The sequence below is a fragment of the Macaca fascicularis genome, chromosome 14 (assembly GCF_037993035.2).
Source record: "Macaca fascicularis isolate 582-1 chromosome 14, T2T-MFA8v1.1".
Lineage (NCBI taxonomy): Eukaryota > Metazoa > Chordata > Mammalia > Primates > Cercopithecidae > Macaca > Macaca fascicularis.
The window spans coordinates 86,012,849-86,033,949 of record NC_088388.1 but is presented as its reverse complement, the minus strand read 5'-3'; the positions used below and the strand labels follow the sequence as shown (position 1 = coordinate 86,033,949).

Here is a 21,101-nt window from a genome sequence, read left to right as displayed (position 1 = left end):
AGGTCAGGAGATCGAGCCCATCCTGGCTAACACAGTGAAACCCATCTCTACTAAAAATATAAAAAATTAGCCGGGCGCGGTGGCGGGCACCTGTAGTCCCAGCTACTCAGGAGGCTGAGGCAGGAGAATGGTGTGAACCGGTAGGTGGAGCTTGCAGTGAGCTGAGATCATGCCACTGCACTCCAGCCTGGGCAACAGAGCAAGACTCTCAATAAAACCAAAAGATATATGAGTAAATAAAGGCAGAAGCAGAAGTGCCTAACTTTTGGGGGGTTCTGGAGGGGTAGACCAGAGGAGTTCAAAGAATTTTAATTATGCCTCGAAAAAATAGTAGCAGTTTTCCCGATGAATAAGGCATTAAACCCTTTCTAGGTATGCATTCATGTATCACTAATTCAATAAGTATGTACTAAGTATCTGCACAGTGAGTGACACTATTCTAGCTGCTATGGGTAGAGCAAGAAGCAAGGCAAACAACTCTCCTCCTCTCTTGGAGGTGGAAGGCAAAGAGCTATGAAGGCAGCTTGTTGTCTGTGTCCCACATGTGGCTGAGTCACACAGGTCCTCCCAGCGGGCTGTCTTACATGGCTAACTATGCCCAAGACAACAAGCATCACCCTAGACATCTTCTACCAACATAAGGTAGGTCAATATTTATTAAGCATTTACTGTGTCCCAGGCTCTGTCTGTTCTATGTCTATTATCTCATTTAATTCTCACAACAATCCTATGAAGATAGTAATTTATGACCCCCATTTTACAGATGAGGAAAACAGAGATACTCATGATCAAGAGGATTGTCTAGGGTCAAAGACTTCATAGGTAAAGGAGTTGGATACGAAACTAAGCATTTTGATTCCAGAGCCTGGACCCTCAGTCATTCTGCTTAGTTCCGCCAACAAACATCCCTCTACTGCCTCTTTTAATTACACTGCTTCCTTTTCTTCACTCCCTGGCATCCTCTGACCCTAATTCCTCATGCTCATCTTTAGTTACTTGTCTCCTTTCCCTGTCCTGTACCCACTCACTATCTTAATGGGAGGCAATTAGCTGGGAAGGCAGGCAGGAGCTACCATCTGACTGCTCTCAGAAATCAGGGGGGTTTTACTTCCAATTTAAGTTTCCTGCCTAAATGCCATACTTACTAAGGGAGTATGACAGTCTCCCACACACCAATGAGAAAGAAAGGCAGTTTCAGATATCTCTGAATACGTTCTTAGTGTGTTCTATCATTTCCACTGGACTAGGAGCTCCTTGGAGCCTGCATTTCAATGATCATCTTTGCATTCCAGGTAAAGACAAAATCCAGGTTCTATCCCAGTACCAATCACAGAAGGCACACATGCTGTATAACACTTTTTTTTTCTTGTAAAATGGGAAAGTATAATTGAATTTAAAAATTATTTTTATTTAGATGTTTTGTATATTTACCATAAAGTGATTGATGATTAGAAGCTGAGGAGAATTGATAACATAAGAAGAGAATGCATTTCGAAGGGGTTTTGGAAACAAACAGCAACAGGAAAAGGTAAGAAGAGGCCAATTGCCGTGGCTCACACCTGAAATCCTAGCACCTTGAGAGGCCGAGGCAAGTGAATCATCCGAGGTCAGGAATTCGAGATCAGCCGGGCTAATATAGTGAAACCCCATCTCTACTAAAACTACAAAAAATTAGCCAGACATAGCGCTGTATGCCTCTAGTCCCAGCTACTTGGCAGGCTGAGGCAAGAGAATCATTTGAACCTGGAAGGCAGAGGTTGCAGTGAGCCAAGCTTGCTCCACTGCACTCCAGCCTGTGTGACAGAGCGAGACTCCATCTCAAAAAAAAAAAAAAAAAAGTAAGAAGAATTATCAATTATAGAAGGAACCAATAATGATGATAAAAGTACCAATAACAATTACCATTGTATTGCATTAAACACTGTTTTAGGTGTTTGCCTATGTTATTAGCATTTACCCCTCATTCTCATAACAGATCATTTTATAGATGAGAAAATTGAGACTTGGAGGGCTTAAGAAACTTAACCACTGGGTGTGGTGGCTCACACCTGTAATCCCAGCACTTTGGGAGGCTGAGGTGGGCGGATCATCTGAGGTCAGGAGTTCGAGACCAGCCTGACTAACATGGTGAAATGGAATCTCTACTAAAAATACAAAATTAGCTGGGCATGGTGGCACACGCCTGTAATCCCAGCTACTCAGGAGGCTGAGGCAGGAGAATTGTTTGAACCAGGGAGTTAGGGGTTGCAGTGAGCTGAGATTGCACCATTGCACTCCAGCCTGGCGACAGAGCAAGACTCCGTCTCAAAAAAAGAAAAAAAAAAAAAGTCTGTTTATATATCTATCTCTATATATATACATTTAAGAGTCCGCCTTTACTCTTGTCTAATTACCCTTTCTTTCCCAGAGGTAACCATTTTCTTTATGCATTTGCGCACACACACACACACACATGCACTGGGTTTTCTTTTTCATAAATGAGATAATGGACAATATTGAGTTTCAGGCCTTTTCATATTTCAAAGCCAGAATAAATATACAAGGACTGTAATCTGTTTATCATTCTAGGCCTTTTTTCTTAAGGCCCTCCAATCTAATTTGTATGGTAGCCACTGCAAATATATCATAGGCACTGGGAACTGGGCTGCATTAGAGAAAGAGGTGCATCAATAAGATCTCCCTGGGACATCTGACCTTGTAGAACCTCTCCTCTTGTGGCTTTAGCACTGCAAAACTAAGCTGAGAAGAAAAGGATGGAAGAGGAGAGTAAGGGAGAAATGTATAGGCCCCTTGGGCCCTTGGATGCCTGGGCTGTTAGGGTTTGGATACAGTTCTCGCTAGGACTCTAAACTCTTTTGCCTCTTATAGCCAGAGGGATAGAGTTTGAAGCATGTAAGATTTTGGGAAACATGGAACTGACCAAGGTCTAATCGTTGATGATTGGAAGTGAAATGTGCAATAAAAGTCAACTGGGAGTTAACTCAAAGGCATTTTGAAAGTTTGCTTCAGTGAGTTAAAATTATAGCCTTTTGTCCCAAATTTCTCAACAAATACTCTATAGAAATTTTTAAGCCCCAGAGTCCTTAACTAATGTTATTTAAGGCAATTTTATGTGTCTAATTGTACAGATTATTTGCTAACTTTTGACCAAGAAATGATCTCAAAATACCCTTGTGTCTACTGATATTTCAAGGTAAGGGAATACTCTGGAATGCTTCCCATTTTCCAAATGTAATATTTTCCAAAATAAACTTTGGAGTAACTGCACGGTTGATATCATGTGAACATTTTAATTCACACAATCATTCTGCAGTTTATGGGAGCTTGGCTTTTTTCCAGGAGGTTTGGAAGTCCAAAAGCCGGCTGTTTCTTCTCTGTGGGAGAAAGATGGAGCATGTGAATCAGAATTGGTAAATTGGAGAAGAGGTCACAAACTGAATGGAGTTAAGCAAAGTGCAGTGCAATCTGCAGTGGAGAAAAGCCAGTTGTACAGGGGGGAAGGACTGGTTACCATTAAAGTCTTCAAAATTGAGACCTCAGAGGAGAAATGAATGGAGAACAACTCCTTGTTTCTCTCTCTCTCTCTTCTAGAGGATGGGGCTGGTGTAATGAGATCCAGGTGCAACCCTTGAGATATCAGGGATCCCCATCCTGGTCTATTCAGAAGTCCCCCAAACCTTCAGTGCCTATAGTTCATGTACTGCCTCTTCCAAGGAGCCTCCCTTGATGGCTCGATTACAGTCATCAAATGACATCTCACTACTGAGATGATCTGTTTCCTTGTCCTTTTCTCAATGGAATGTGAGATTCTTGAGACAAAGATGTAACAGGCACACAATAATTATTTGTTGAATGTTGGCTGTATCCGCTTCTCTGGTTGGAAATAATCCCCCCTCCTCTGAGCTCCCCTGGTGCTTTGCACTTACCTCACTCATGTGATCTTTTTCACATTCCACCTTGTACTATAATTTCTGCATTTTTTAGCTCCACTATTAGACTCAAATTCTTCTGCATCAGAGATGAGATAATGCATGTAAAGCATTGGTACCATGTCTGCTGAATAAATGATAGCTATTATTATTTGTGTAATGAGGCACCTGGAGGAGCAGAAAATGCATTTTATTTAAAAAACAGCTTTGGAAAATCACATTTGAATAGATCTTTGTTTTGCAAGAATCACTTGAGTGAATTACATTACTACAAGAGACCTACTGCCTTGGAAGAAGGAATAATATGATGACTTGGTCTTGAAATATCTGTTCTTTCCCATTCCCTTGGGATAGAAGGCTGGGGTTAAGTAGGTGACTCAGTGCTAAGCTGCACAACTTCAGGGGACACCATGCATATTGTAATAGATTGCGATGGACATGTTCTGAGGGGCACAATGTGGATGGTACCCCTGGAGTTCTGCAAGGAAGCCACCCTGAAAAAAGAAAAGGAAAAGAGGCTTTGACTCTTTATCTTTGAGGTCCTAGGTTAGAGGTTCCCAAATGGATTGGGATGGTACTCATTGAGAATTATTAGCGGGAAAGAAGAACAAGGGCCCCAGAGAGGCACTTGCCATAAGGGAAGGGCTATCTGCAGAGCACTGGGCTCAGCAAAGCTTTCTGAGGCTAGATGCCATTGGGAAAAAAGGATGGATCTGAATCACTGAAGGGCCACTGTAACCTAAAAATCTTTCGGGGCTCTCCCCAGCACTGGTCAGAAACACCAAGGTAGATCTAGAAGTCTTTTTTCCTCTCTATTTTACCAGCTGCTTTTCCTCGAGGGTCCAGGAAGTTGAGACTGATGTTTTAATTTCACTTCAAGTTTACCATCCTGTACTGTGTATGCTCAGCAAGTGTTAATGACTAATCAGCTAGCTGGTTGAGTGAAAAGTTTTAATATTGAAAGAATTGGAATCATTCATTATTATTTGATTCCAGACATGAAACAGAATGGCAATTCGAGGAAAATAGTCCTATGTGATTTTGTGTGTGTGATTTTTATTATTAAAAAACTAAATCTGGCCGGGCGCGGTGGCTCAAGCCTGTAATCCCAGCACTTTGGGAGGCCGAGACGGGCGGATCACGAGGTCAGGAGATCGAGACCATCCTGGCTGACACGGTGAAACCCCGTCTCTACTAAAAAATATACAAAAACTTAGCCGGGCGAGGTGGCGGGCGCCTGTAGTCCCAGCTACTCGGGAGGCTGAGGCAGGAGAATGGCGTAAACCCGGGAGGCGGAGCTTGCAGTGAGCTGAGATCCGGCCAGTGCACTCCAGCCTGGGCGACAGAGCGAGACTCCGTCTCAAAAAAAAAAAAACAAAAAAAAAAACTAAATCTATCATTATATTAAGAAGCTTTCCTTTTATAAGCTTATAACCATATAAACAAGAATACTCTCAGCCCTACCTTCTCTGGCCTCAATGTGGCTGTCAAGATATTGGGTCTGGGTCAGTCAAAACTAGGTTTGAGTCATGTTTTGCAATCTATTTGTTTTGTGATCTTTAGCAACTCACTTAAGTCCAAGTGTGTTTCTGGTGTATAAAAGGGGACAACAGGCTGGGCGAAGTGGCTCATGCCTGTAATCCCAGTACTTTGGGAGGCCAAGGAGGGCAGATCACGAGGTCAGGAGATCAAGACCATCCTGGCTAACACGGTGAAACCCTGTCTCTACTAAAAATACAAAAAATTAGCCGGGCGTGGTCACAGGCGCCTGTAGTCCCAGCTACTCCGGAGGCTGAGGCATGAGAATGGCGTGAACCCGGGAGGCAGAGCTAGCAGTGAGCCGAGATTATGCCACTGCACTCTAGCCTGGGCAACAGAGCGAGACTCTATCTTAAAATAAAATTAAATTAAATTAAAATTAAAAAATAAATAAACAAAAGGAGACAACAATTGTACATGGTTCACAAAATTAGATGCTACGTGTCAGACACTAAACCTGACACAAAATAAGCACTTAATAAATGTTAGCTATCACCATTTATTATTTCCTTCAGAACCAAACTCCACTCTGCATCCTTTTATTATTATTATTTTTTTTTTTTGAGACGGAGTCTCACTGTGTTGCCCAGGCTGGAGTGCAGTGGCATGATCTCCGCTCTGCCTCCCAGGTTCAAGCGATTCTCCTGCCTCAGACTCCTGAGTGACTGGGACTATAGGGGCACATCACCATGCTCAGCTAATTTTTGTAATTTTTAGTAGAGACGGGATTTCGCCATGTTGGCCGGGTGGTCTCGAATTCCTGACCTCAAGTGATCCAGCTGCTTCGACCTCTCAGAGTGCCGGGATTACAAGTGTGAGCCACCATGCCCCCACCTCACTCTGCATCCTTCTGCACCTTCCCTGTGTTCATATTTAAATATCCTACAATCCAGTACCCACGACCCACACACTTTGATGGGATTTTTTTCATGTTTTTTTTTGTTTTGTTTTGTTTTGTTTTGTTTTTTCTGAGACAGAGTCTCGCTCTGTCACCCAGGCTGGAGTGCAGCGGCGCGAACTCGGCTCACTGCAAGCTCCGCCTCCCGGGTTCGTGTCATTCTCCTGCCTCAGCCTCCTGAGTAGCTGGGACTACAGGAGCCCGCCACGAGGCCCGGCTAATTTTTTTGTATTTTTAGTATAGACGGGGTTTCACCGTGTTAGCCAGGGTGGTCTCAATCTCCTGACCTTGTGATCCGCCCGCCTCGGCCTTCCAAAGTGCTGGGATTACAGGCGTGAGCCACCGCGCTCAGCTTTTTTCATGTTAAATAGTCCTTTTTTTTTTTGTATATACTTAAGGGATATAATATACTTTGATATACATATACATAGTGAAATGATTACTACAGTCAAGCAAATTAATATATCCATCTTCTCACAGTTCCTTTTTTTAAAAAAAAAGTTTTCTAGCTGTTTTGAGATATAATTGACAAAATTTTATAAATTTAAAGTATAAATGTGATAATTTGATATATGTATATTGTGAAATGATTACCATAATCAAGTTAGTTAACACAGCTATCACTTCACTAGTGAACTTAAATGTATGTGTGTATTCACGGGGGCGGGTTGGTAAGAACATTTAAGATCTCTCAACAATTTCAAGTGTATAGTATTACATGGAAACTATAGTCACCAAGCTGTATATTAGGTCCCTAGAACTTACTCATCTTATAACTGAAAGTTTGTTCCCTTTGACCAACATTTCCCCATTTCCCCTGCCCCCAGCCCCTGGCGACCACCATTCTACTATTTGTTTCTATGGGTTCAACTTTTTAGATTCTATACATACGTAAGATAATACAGTATTTGGCTTTGTCTGTCTGGTTTGTTTCACTTAGCATAATGCCTTCAAGGTTCATCTATGTTGCAAATTATGGTATTTCCTTCTTTTTAAGGCTGAATAATATTCCATTTGTCTATACATAACACAATTTATTTACCCATTCATCTATCAATAGACACTTAGGTTGTTTTAATGTTGTGGCTACTTTAAATAATGCTAGAGTGAACATGGGTGTGCATATTCTCTTTGAGATATTGATTTCATTTTCTCTGAATATATACCCAGGAGTGAGATTGCTGGGGTCATATGGTAGTTCCATTTTTAATTTTTTGAGGAACCTCCATACTGTCTTCCATAATGGCTGTACCAATTTACATTCCCATCAAGAGTGGAGAAGGATTCCCTTTTCTCCACATCCTTACCAACATTTGATATATTTTGCCTTTTTGATGACAGCCATTCTAACTGGTGTGAGATTATATCTCATTGTGGTTTTGATTTGCAATTCCCTGATGGTTAGTGATGTTGAGCACCTTTTCATGTACCTGTGGGTCATTTGTATGTCTGCTTTGGGCAAGTGCCTACTGAGGCTCTTTGTCCATTTTTTAATTGGATCATTGGTTTTTTGCTACTGAGTTGTATGAATTCTTTATATATTTTGTATATTAACTCCTTATCAGATATATGGTTTACAAATGTTTTCTCCCATTACATAGGTTGCCTTTTCATTCTGTTGATTGCTTCCTTTGCTTGTGCAGATTTTTAGTTTGATACAGTCCCACTTATTTATTTTTGCTTTTGTTGCTTGTGTACTTTAATGTTCTTTTAAAGGTCTTCAATGACTTTCTTACTGCCAAGGCCAATGAATACTTTTCATTGTTTCCACTGCTTTCTTTGGGGTATTTGATATCCCCAAACACTCTGCTTTTTGGAATTCTCTTCCTTTTGTTTCCATGACAATCCATTCTCCTGATTTTCCTGATGAACCACAATGTCTCTCTTCTCAATTTGCTTACTTGGCTGCTTCTTCTGTTAGCCAGACCTTACGTATTAGTACCCCAATATTTAATTATTCACCTGTCTTTCCTTTTCACCCAGCACACTGCTACCTTAACTTCAATTATTATTCATACTCCAACTACTCTTAAATATATATTTATACTTCTATGTTAATCTCCAGACCTGTATTTTTGACATCTTACTTGACATCTCCACCTGGATTTCTCCTGGGAACCTCAAACCTAGGGTATATAAAGTAGAATGTATCCTCTCCAACTCCAAACCAGCTCCTTATTCTGTAGTCATTTTTCTATTAGTGGTATTACCACTTCCACATTCATTCAAGTAAACTGATGTTATCTATAGCTTCCTCTCTCATCACACCCCTCCGCACCCCACTGCCATCAATATGCACTCATTCTATTTATTCTACTCCTAAACACCTCTCAAATCTATCTTTTCTTCTACATCCTCACTGACAGAACCTTGATTTAGGTCATCATTTTCTCTTACCCAAATATTGCAGTAGCATTCCACATAACTGTCATTTTCTATTTATAAAATACAATATCACTCATCAGCTAAAATCCTTTACAGACCTCACACTCAAAACTGGACAGAACCAGAGTGGGGCTGCTAGAAAAAAAAAAAAAACAATAATAAGAATAATTTGCTTTTAAATTTTCAAAAAAAAATTTTTTTTTTTTTTGAGACGGAGTTTTGCTCTGTTACCCAGGCTGGAGTGCAGTGGCGTGATCTCGGCTCACTGCAACCTCCGCCTCCCAGGTTCAAGTGATTATCCTGACTCAGCCTCCCAAGTAGCTGGGACTATAGGCGCCTGACACCTCGCCCGGCTAATTTTTTGTATTTTTAGTAGAGATGGGGTTTCACCACGTTGTCCAGGCTGGTCTCGAACTCCTGACCTCAGGTGATCCACCTGCCTTGGCCTCCCAAAGTGCTGGGATTACAGGCATGAGCCACTGTGCCTGGCTACATATTTTCATTATGTGGTACATATACACCATGGAATACTATGCAGCCATAAAAAAGAATAAGATCAGGGGCTAGGATGGAGCTGGAGGCCATTATCCTTTGCAAGCTAACACAGGAACAAAAAACCAAATACCACATGTTCTTACTTTCAAATGGGAGCTAAATGATGAGAACAAATGGACACACAGAGAGGAACACACACTGGGGACTACTGGAGGGTGGGAGGAGGGAGAGGATTGGGAAAAATAATTAATGGGTACTAGGCTTAATACCTAGGTGAGGAAATAATTTGTACAACAAACCCCCATGACAAAATTTACCTATATAACAAACCTGCACATGTACCCCTGAACTTAAAAGTTAAAAAATAAAAATCCATTTCCTTTCTATTTTGCACAGTGAGCAGGGTAAGTGAGCATGCTTATGCATAGATAAAGTTTATGGGAGGAAGAGGAGAATATATTTATCTTCTGTAATAGAAGCAGCCTTACCATAGAAGGACCCCCTGGTGTATGGCTTGGCACATGGTAGGCACACAACTGTTGCTAGTTGAACAGCTGGATGGATGGATGCCCAATATTTTGTAATGGGGATAAGTAGTTTCCAAAGCTCTCAAGTTGCTAGTGGGCACCCAAATAAATATATAGGTTCAAGGCAGCTGTGATTTGGGGCCACGCAAGTCACAAATCAAGAATGTGGAAATTGGTCTCGTATCAGCTCAGTGCTGCTTTGACTTTTTCCTTCTGGGCTCCTAGCCATGAGGTTTGGCAAAGCTACCTCCATAACACTTCACATAGTCCATGTTCATATTGCAATAAATTGACCACAGTACTTAATTTCATTTTTTTTTTCTTTTTAGAGATAGATTCTTGCTCTGTCTCACAGGCTGGAGTGCAGTGGCATGATCATAGCTCACTGTAACCTCAAACTCCTAGGCTCACCTACCCTTTCTTACCTTTTTTGTGCCCACTTACTCCCCCCACCCACCTGCCACCTCAGTCTCCCATATAAATAGGACTACAGGTACACATCACCACTCCCAGCTAATTTATTTTAATTTATTTTTATTTTTTATTTTTTTCTGGAAGAGATGGGGTCTCATTATGTTACCCAGGCTGGTCTCAAACTCCTGGCCTCAAGCGATCTTCTCACCTCCCAAAGCACTGGGATTGCAGATGTGAGCCACTGTGCCCAGCCCTTACAATTTCACCTTAATCTCACCTGTGAGTTCCAGACTTAGTCGTCTCCTTAAATGATTTGTAATCTTGTTCCCCCTATTAATGGTTCTTTATTACAAAAATCTATATTAAAAAATAAGCAAAATCCAAGAAAAAGTTTTCTCATAAAATAACCTTTTAATCAAATTAATGTTTAACGTTTGTTCTTGCTATTGTTCAGCTTTTCTTAAATGCATATTCAATACTAGATATTTGCAATAACACTGTAGAACTTTATATTTGACATTTTCATTTGACATTATGCCATGTCTATTGTTCTGTGTTGTTTTAGTCTTTGTTTTACTTTTTTGTGCTCACTTCTTCCCCCCAGCCACCTCCAAATACTCTCTGCCCAATGTATGCTAATTCCACTCAATTCTCATGAAACCACATATGAGTGTATATATGTATAATTTGTTTATTGTTTGATAAAAGTGAATCACATTCCATATAGTTTCTGCTATTTACTTTCTTCATTTGATGGAACACCATGGATATATTTCCAGGTCAATAGATCTAGATCCAATTCATTCAAAATATACCTGCCAAATATGATTGTGTCGCTGCTAATTCAACCTTTATTGATGGACATCAGGATTTTCCAGTTACCATCAAGAATATCACAATAAAAATTCTTGTATGTACATCCTTTAGTATATATCTATTACTTCTGTAGAATATGTTCCTGGATTGTTGGGTTAAAGGTATGTGTAGCTGGGCACGGTGGCTTATGCCTGTAATCCCAGCACCTGGGGAGGCCAAAGTGAATCACCTGAGGTCAGGAATTCGAGACCAGCATAGCCAACATGGTGAAACCCTGTCTCTACTAAAAATACCAAAATTAATCGGCTGGGTGCGGTGGCTCACCCATGTAATTCCAGCACTTTGGGAGGCTGAGGTGGGCGGATCATGAGGTCAAGAGATCGAGACCATCCTGGTCAACATGCTGAAACCCCGTCTCTACTAAAAATACGAAAATTAGCCAGGCATAGTGGTGCACACCTGTAGTCCCAGTTACTCAGGAAGGTGAGGCAGGAGAATGGCTTGAACCCAGGAGGCGGAGGTTGCAGTGAGCCAAGGTCATGTCACTGCACTCCAGCCTGGGTGACAGAGGGAGACTCCATCTCAAAAAAAAAAAAATTAGCCAGGCCTGTTGGTGCATGCCTGTCATCCCAGCTTCTCGGGAGGCTGAGGCAGGAGAATGGCTTGAACCCAGGAGGCGGAGGTTGCAGTGAGCCGAGATTGCACCACTGCACTCCACCCTGGGTGACAAATCAAGACTCTGTCTCAAAATAAATAAATAAATAAATACATAAAAATAAAGGTAGGTATAATTTAAATTTTAATAGGTGTTGCAAGATGACTTTCCCAAAGGTTGTATTCCTACATTCCTATAAGCTTATTAACTTATCTGTGCAAATACTGTGAAAAACAGTAAAACACCATGGTTAAGAACAACAGAAGCTTTAGATCAAGACTATCTGGTATAAATCCTAGCTCATCCATTACAACCTGTGTGACCTCAAGCAAGTTAAGTAATTATGTCATACCTCAGTTTCATATGTGTAAAATGGGGATAATAATAGTCGCTACTCATTATTGATATGTGTAAAATGATTGGAACAGTGCCTGAGTGTACTGAGTATATAATAAGTACTCAGTAAGGGTCAGCTGTCATTATAGTTATGATGAAGTGAAATATTAACATAATCAATTCACTACATTTCCTCCACTGTTTTTTTGTCATCAAGATATGGTAGAAGATTCTCCTGGCCTATTTCAATGTGACACAGCCATCTCAGCAGTTGTTTTTTATTTCCTTATTTCTTTTTGTTTTCAGCAGTTATTAATACTAGCAAATCAGGATTTTCCAGCCATTCACAGCTATGACACATCATTTCACAGTGTTCTTCAATGTGTTCTAAAAGTATTTCTGTCTGAGTCTTTCAGGTTTAATGAGCTCAGCCCAAAGAGCAGTGTTCCTAAACGGTGCACAGCAGCAAGAGCTCATGGCCATTCTGGTACAGAATTGAGGCTACGTTTTCACAGTAATAAATAGAAAAATATCGTATTTCTCTACCCCTTTTTAATTTGAGAGAATGCCAGTAGCTTTGTGTGAAAGGACTCAAGCTCCAGAGAAAAAAAAACAGGTTTTTGTTTGTTTGTTTTTTGTTTTTTTACAAAGGGCAGAAAGTAAACATTTTATTTGACTGAGCCACCGATAGAGCAATCCACTCTGCATCTTCCAATCAGTTTTGTTGGAGCATGTAGTGAGTATTCCAAGTACATATTTACACTAAGTTCAGTTCAATGTGGATTCAAACAAACAGAAAGATCAAATATTTGGAAGTTCTTCTACAGATTACTTTTGTGATTAAGAGACAAAAGCAAAAGCAGCAGTCAGCAAACTTACAGACAGAAGGCTTTTTTTTTTTTTTTTTTTTTGAAATGGAGTCTCTTACTCTCGCCCAGGCTGGAGTGCAGTAGCGCCATCTTGGCTCACTGCAAGCTCCTCCTCCCAGGTTCACACCATTCTCCTGCCTCAGCCTCCTGAGTAGCTGGGACTGCAGGCACCTGCCACCACTCCCGGCTAATTTTTTGTATTTTTAGTAGAGACGGGGTTTCACCGTGTTAGCCAGGATGGTCTCGATCTCCTGACCTTGTGATCTGCCCGCCTTAGCCTCCCAAAGTGCTGGGATTAAAGGCGTGAGGCACAGCGCCCGGCTGACAGAAGGCTTTTCGAAAGCAACTTTTAGGGAATGTTGCAGAATCAACCCACATTCAATCCACTAACTCCATCAGACATTTACTGAGCACATGTTATGTACAAGACACCATCCTAGGCATTGATGGGGATAGAGTATAAAGAGAAATATGGCAGGATTGGAGTTAATTCGGCTGGGGGAGAAAATACTATGCAGGCAGTAATAAGCCATGCATTAGGTCTTGGTATGAAGTCAGAGAAAACTCCATTCAAACTGACTTAAACAAACTAAAAAATTATTCATGGCTGGGCATGGTGACTTATACCTGTAATCCTAGCATTGAGAGGCCGAGGCAGGAGGATTCCTTGAGGCCAGGAGTTTGAGACCAGCCTGGGAAACAGAGAGAGACCCTACCTCTACCAAAAAAAAAAAAAAGCTGGACATGGTGGCATGTGCCTGTAGTTCCAGCTATTTGGAGGCTGATGTGGAAGGATTGCCTGAGGCCAGGAAGTTGAGGCTGCAGTGAGATGTGATCGTACCACTGCACTCCAGCCTGGGCAACATAGCAAGAACCTGCTTTAAAAAAAAATAATTCACTTATATTATGAAAAGTCTGGCTTCGGCCAGGTGCAGTGGCTCACACCTGTCATCTCAGCACTTTGGGAGGCCAAGGCGGGCTGATCATCTGAGGTCGGGAGTTCAAGACCAGCCTGACCAACATAGAGAAACCCTGTCTCTACTAAAAATACAAAAAAAATTAGCCAGGATGGCGCATGCCTGTAATACCAGCTACTCAGGAGGCTGAGGCAGGAGAATCTCTTGAACCTGGGAGGCAGAGGTTGCGGTGGGCCAAGATCGCGCCATTGCACTCCAGCCTGGACAACAAGAGCAAAATTCCATCTCAAAGAAATAAAGAGAGAAAGAGAGAAAGAAAGAAAGGAAAGTCTGGCTTTAAATGGGGGTTGATTAAAAGGCTCAAGTAATGTCACTGGGACCCCAAATCTCTTCACCTTCTGGATCTGCTCTCCAAAGTGTAGCCCTCACTCTGGTGGTTCCTACAGCCCTAGCTCTATGTACTCCCTGATTTCAGAATGTCAGAAAATAGAACTTCTCTTCCCCCATGTATGATGTAAGTCTTGGATAGGACTTGCAGTGGCCTGAAGTTTAAGTTTATCCTTAAACTTATTACAGTGGTCAAAGGAATGTCATGTTCTAACTGGGCAAGTCTGAGTAACTTGCCCAGCCCTGGAGACAGAGGTGAGGTTAGCATTTATCAAAGCAATGGACCAAGGTTCAGATAATGGGTAATTCCTCAGAGAAAAAAGAAAATAGGCTGGACACAGCGGCTCACACCTGTAATCCCAGTACTTTGGAAGGCCAAGGTGAGAGGATCACTTGAGCCCAGGAGTTCAAGACCAGCCTAGGCAACATAGTGAGACCCTACCTCTATGAAAAAAGAAAAAGAAATCAGAGAGGAGGAAATGGATTCAAAACCAAATATAAAAGAGGAATAAACATAATATAATGAGCAGACAAGGGTAGAGACATATTCTGGCTTTGCAGATCTAAGAAATAACCACTGAAGTAGAACCAAAAGGAACCGAGTTCAAATCCCTTTCCATTCTGAGAATCTCTGATTCCGGGGATTGTCCTAAAACCCACAGCTATTATAAAGTATTGGCAGTGTGATCTAGTGGTTGAGTTCTTTCTAACTCTGATGTCAGACAAGTCTGGTTGTGAGACCCAGAGGTGACCTTTCATCTCCAAGTCTATTTGCTCATCTGTAAAATGGGGGTAATAATAGTCCCTTCCTCATAAGACTTTACAAGGATTGAAAATGATGATGTTTATTAAAACAAATACATGTTGAGATTAGATCCCCAGGTCTTGAGATAGTGTATGTTTTTATGTCATCATCTCCCGTTTCCATTTTAGCCCACTGAAATTAGTCATACTAAAGGTATGAATGACCTCCTAATGGCTAACACCAATGGATAATTCTCAGTCTTTACTTGATTTGACCTATGTATACTAACACTCTTGATAACTCCCTCCTTAAAACTATTTAATCTACTTTCTGACTGTTTTTTCTTTTTGGATTTTCTTTCCATCTATACTACTACCTTGCCTTTTCTGTACTCTTCTCTGGATCCTCTTCCCCTGTTTGCCCCTATGATGTTGGGTTCTCTAGGAGTCTATGCCTTGTCCTTGTTGTAGGCATCTGATTATAATCATGACTGCCCATTGTCTTTTGATTAACATTTCTATGTTAGGAGAAATTTTCTTTTTTCTTTTTCTTTTTTGAGATGGAGTCTCACTCACTCTGTTGCCCAGGCTGGAGTGCGATGGCACAATCTCAGCTCACTGCAACCTCCACCCCTCCAGGTTCAAGCAGTTCTCCTGCTCAGCCTCCCAAGTAGCTGGGATTACAGGCACCTGCCACAGCACCCAGCTAATTTTTTGTATTTTTAGTAGAGACAGGGTTTCACCATCTTGGCCAGGCTGGTCTTGAACTCCTGAACTCGTGATCCATCTGCCTCAGCCTCCCAAAGTGCTGGGATTACAGGCATGAACCACTGCGCCTGGCCTAAAATTTTCATATTTAAGTGGCAAATTTCTCAATTTAGAAAAATTGAACTCAAATTCCCAGTCTCCCTTGCAACAAAGATGCAGGCACACAACTTTAGCACCATCAATCAGTGTAAACCATGCGAGTCTTAACTAGAAACTTCGTATTCTTTAGTTATCATCCCTCATTTTCCCCATCTTCCCAAACTCTAAGCAACCACTAATCTCCTTTCTGTCTCTATAGATTTGCCTATTCTGTACATTTCATCTAAATGGAATAAAATATATGATCTTTGGTGCCTGGCTTCTTTCACTTAGCATAATGTTTTCAAGGTTTATCTCTATTGTGGTACATATCATACTTCCTTTTTATAACTGAATAATATTCCACTGTATGAATGTACCATATTTTGTTTGTCCATTCACCAGGTAAAGGACATTTGGATTGTTGCAGGTACTATTATTGCTACTCCTATTTTATTTTAGAAATAAGAAAGTGAAGCTCAGGGAAGTAAGTTCACCAAAGTCAGACAGGTAGCAAAGCTGAGATGCACACAAACTTAGGTGTGTTTGATGCTATCTTTCTTTCTCTTAACCACTAAACCAATGCCTCGTACCATGCTATACAGCCTTGTAAGGCCAACACAAAAGAAGATGGGGCTGGCCGGGTGCAGTGGCTCATGCCTGTAATCCCAACACTTTGGGAGGCTGAGGTGGGTGGATTACCTGAGGTCAGGAATTCAAGACCAGCCTGGCCAACATGGTGAAACCCTATCTCTATTAAAAATACAAAAAATTAGCCGGGCATGGCCAGGGGCGGTGGCTCACGCCTGTAATCCTAGCACTTTGGGAGGCCGAGGCAGGCGGATCACAAGGTCAGGAGATTGAGACCATCCTGGCTGACATGGTGAAACCCCATCTCTACTAAAAATTAGCCGGGCGTGGTGGCATGTACCTGTAATTCCAGCTACCCGGGAGGTTGAGGCAGGAGAATTGCTTGAACCTGGGGAGGCAGAGGTTGCAGTGAGCTGACACTGTGCCACTGTACTCCAGCCTGGGCAACAGAGCAAGACTCCATCTCAAAAAAAAAAAATATTGAAAACCACCTAAATACTTAACAATGAGGAAACAGTTAAAGTATGCTACATGTAAACAATTATGCAGCTATTAAAATTGTTTACCCAAACAATGTAGAAATTTAGGGAAATATTTGTTATGTTTTTAAATTTTAAAAAAGCCACAATACAAATATACATTTTTTACAAAAAGTATATAATCACAACTATTAAAGATATAACATAGTAAAAGATTAAAGATAAATATATCAAATATACTAAACTATTAAGGAATTTTTTTCTTTCCACTGTTATTTGCCAAATTTTCAATAATGAGCATTGATGACTTTCATAATGGGAAAAAGTAAAATAAACTTTGCTCTTTGAAAAAAAAAATTAATGGGTTGTGTTACGTGTGTTAACTGATCCCACATTACTCCCAACTCACTGTGACACAGCCCATCTGACCCAGGGCAGTGGTGTGCATGTATCTCTTTGAAGCTCCAGCCCTGGAGATAAGCCCTCAGTTGACCTGTGGGCCTGCTGATCAGCTAGCAATGTCAGATAAGAAATTTTAAACACAGAAGGAAACTTACAGGGCCACTGGCTGGTCTACATCAGGAGAGCTCAATCAGTCCAGTTTTTGTTTCCCCTGGTCAGTGGCCCTGAAAGAAAGCAAGATTACACTGTAGCTTTTGCATTGTATCCAGGCAGACAGGCTCCACCACTTAAAGAGCTGAGGAATGCATGGCTAGAGAGATAGGGGGAAACAACACCCATGGAGAAGCACACAGATAAGATCTCCAAACAGAGACTCTGGTTAACAGTTTCTAAGGTCTGAGGTGTAAATAAAACCCTCTAGGACACAGGGAATCACATGCAGGTAGGAAATTCCTGACTTGACCCATTGGAAGGGGTAGGGGCCTTCTGAATTTTTCCTCCTTTTCCTCATTCTTTCACTTGCCAATTATTTTTTGAGTACACAGAATAGCCAGATGTGGCTTCTTATAGGTTTTGCTTATAGACTAATACAAGGTACAACAGGCAGACAGACAATAAGGTCCAGGGTACATGATACCATGACTGTGACATTAGGGATATCTTCAACTCTTGAGGAAGGCTTTTTGGAGGATGTTAACTCTAAAATAAAACCTTAGAAGAAAGGTTAGCTTGACAGTGGTGCGGCAGAGTGGAAGAGAAGTTTCTTCCAGGCATGGCTAAGATGTGCAGGCAAGAGAGAGAGAGAGAGAACAAATTTGAAGAAGCTTCAGAAACTTGAAATGGAAAGCAGGAAGAGGGGAAGTGGTTTCTCCCAGATCCCCTTGATTGAGTTATGGAGAATGGAGAGAGGAAAATGAAGAAAAATGAATATTCTAAAGCTTTCCTCTTCTTCCTCTCAAAATTTTGCCCTTTTCCTTTGTCTTGATCATGCTGTTCTTAGCTCTCTTACCACCTGTGCTGCTGTTTCCAGGTTGCAGAGGAAATGAAGTTTCAGAGACAGGCCAAAGTTGAGGCCTGAGCTCCATATAGGTGCTGCTGCCATCACACATAGATGAGACCGACCAGGCAGGCCAAAGGTGGCTAGCCATTCATGTTGCCCTTAAACACTGCAACTGCCATTATTTTCAGTTCTAAGGGGCCAATGGTGAGGGTTGGGGTTGTCATTTATTCATTTTGCATATGTTAAGTGCAGAGTGGGTATCCACAGATGTAATTCACAGCCTCATTGGGAAGATAACACATGAAATTATGTTATGTTTACTTTGTATGAGACAATAGTGGAGTATGGGGTATAACAAACTTTTCTTGAGTCCTTATTGTGTGTTAGGTATATGTGAAGTACCGGGGAGAAAAATAATTTTTAAAAAACCTATTCTAGGCAGGGCATGGTGGCTCACACCTGTAATCCCAGCACTTTGGGAGGCCAAGGTGGGCAGATCACGAGGTCAGAGTTCGAGACCAGCCTGGCCAACATGGTAAAACCCCGTCTCTACTAAAAATACAAAAAATTAGCTAGCCGTGGTGGTGCGTGCCTGTAGTCCTGGCTACTTGGGAGGCTGAGGAAGCAGAGTTGCTTGAATCCAGGAGGCAAGGGTTGCAGTAAGCCAAGATTGCCCCATTGCACTCCAGGCTGGGCAACAGAGCAAGACTCCATCTCAAAAAAAATAATAAAAATAAATAAATAAATAAAAATAAAAAACTTTTCTAAAGTAGCTCAGGTTATTATAGCCTGTGTTTATATGTAAGGGAAAGAGAACCAAATGGGAAACTGAAGACTAAACTTTGATTTTTTAATCTTGCCCAAATTTTTATCTAAGGAGTCTGGGCAGTCATGCCCTAGAAATCCTAAATTCTCGTCAGATGGGTTTTATTTAACCCTATATATCATGACTTGCTTTCCAACCTGACTCTAGCAAAACATTACGAGACAAGGAAGAAAATAAATATATTTTACCCCAAAACATGTTTCTTTGCCATTATCTTGAATTGTCCCTGCAAAGCTGTCCTTTGTGGGGAAAATTTGCATCTTTAAGGAATCTCTATTAACATAGCTAGATCTTTTTCTTCCAGGTCCTCCCAATCCCTTTTTTTTTTTTGGCGGGAGTCCAGTGGTGCGATCTCGGCTCACTGCAAGCTCCGCCTCCCGGGTTCACGCCATTCTCCTGCCTCAGCTTCCCGAGTAGCTGGGACTACAGGCGCCCGCCACCACGCCCAGCTAATTTTTTTGTATATTTAGTAGAGGCGGGGTTTCACTGTGTTAGCCAGGATGGTCTCCATCTCCTGACCTCGTGATCCGCCTGCCTCGGCCCCCCAAAGTGCTGGGATTACAGGCGTGAGCCACCGTGCCCGGCCTAGGTCCTCCCAGTCCCAAAGAGATTAACTAAAAGTCTAGCACCTTTTGAACATCTTAATAGGAAACATTTGTCATCTATTGTCTCTAAGGGCAGCCACTATAAGACTTCAAAAGAACCTTGGTCTCCACAATCTTTTATTTTTAACCTGAACATTTTCTATGATCCCAGGTCTTTAGGTAAACTCAACCAAATGTCAACCAGAAAAAGTTTAAATTTACCTATAGCCTGGAACCCCCCCCCACCCCCCACCAACGCGCTTTGAGTTGTCTCACCTTTCTGAACCAAATCAATGTATTTCTTAAATGTATTTGATTGATGTCTCATGCCTCCCTAAAATATGTAAAACCAAGTTGCTCCCCGACAACCCTGGGCACATGTTTTCAGGACCTTCTGAGGCCTGTGTCATGGGCCATGGTCACTCATATTTGGCTCAGAATAAATCTCTTCAAATACTTTACAGAGTTTGACTCCACAAAGCGAACATTGAAATGCAGTTTAAAAGTAAATAATTGTATTGTGAACCTATTTAGATAGATTCATTAGCTTTCTGTCCTTTTGTACAACTCATTGAAGGGCTGCATTGAATAATAGGTGGCTGTCTCACAGCTCCTTCACAGATGAGAAAGCTCACAAAACTATGATGGTGATCAAAAGGACATGAAGTCAACTTTGAATCTAAACTTGAAATTAGGACTGCCCTCATTCAACTTGTGTCTTTGGGCAAGTTACATAACTTTTCTGATCCTCCTCATCTGAAACAGGTAACAACAGCTACATGTGGCAGATAATGTCAGTGACCTACTCAGTGACAATGTCCCCTTCTTTTTGCTATCAGAAGCTCTCCCAGTTTTGTTTGGGGGAGGGAAGTGCCTAATCTAGATGATGGCTCACAAGTGGTTTAAGGCAGAGGTCAGCAAATTTTCCTGAAAAGGGCCAGAGAGTAGCTATTTTAAACTTTGCAGGCCATTCAGTTTCTGTCACAACTCTGCCATTGTAGTGTGAATACAACCATAGACAATATGGAAATGCATGGGTATAGATATGGTGCAAGAAAACTTTATTTACAAAAACAGGCAGTGGTCCAGATTTAGTTATTGTTTGTCCATCCCTAATCTAACACAACCCTGACAATCCCATCCCTTACTTTCTCTGACTCCTTTGTAACTAAGGGTATCTATGTGACACATTTGTTGTCAATAATACCTAAGTAGCAGTCTGATGATGGGGTTTTCTGGGGTATGGCCTTATCCTTTTTCCTCAATTCTACCTTTTTTTTTTGTTTAGACAGAGTCTTGTTCTGTCGCCTAGGCTGGAGTGCAGTGATGTGATCACAGCTCACTGCAACCTCCGCCTCCTGGGTACAAGCAATTCTTGTGCCTCAGGCAATTCTTGTGCCTCAGCCTCCCGAGTAGCTGGGATTACAGATGTACACCACCACCCCTGGCTAATTTTTTTTTT

The 21,101-nt window shown here is 41.5% G+C and overlaps 1 protein-coding gene across 3 annotated transcripts in view; it reads right to left on the bottom strand.

Moving 5' to 3' along the window:
* The window catches only part of TMEM135 (transmembrane protein 135), a 350,227-nt gene that overhangs the window by 288,601 nt on the left and 40,525 nt on the right, over positions 1-21,101 (bottom strand). For all 3 annotated transcript variants that reach the window (XM_045370121.3, XM_065528833.2, XM_074015042.1), the window contains exon 2: positions 17,385-17,453. The gene's annotated coding sequence lies outside the window, so the exon portion shown is untranslated. The remainder of the gene's footprint in view (positions 1-17,384; positions 17,454-21,101) is intronic.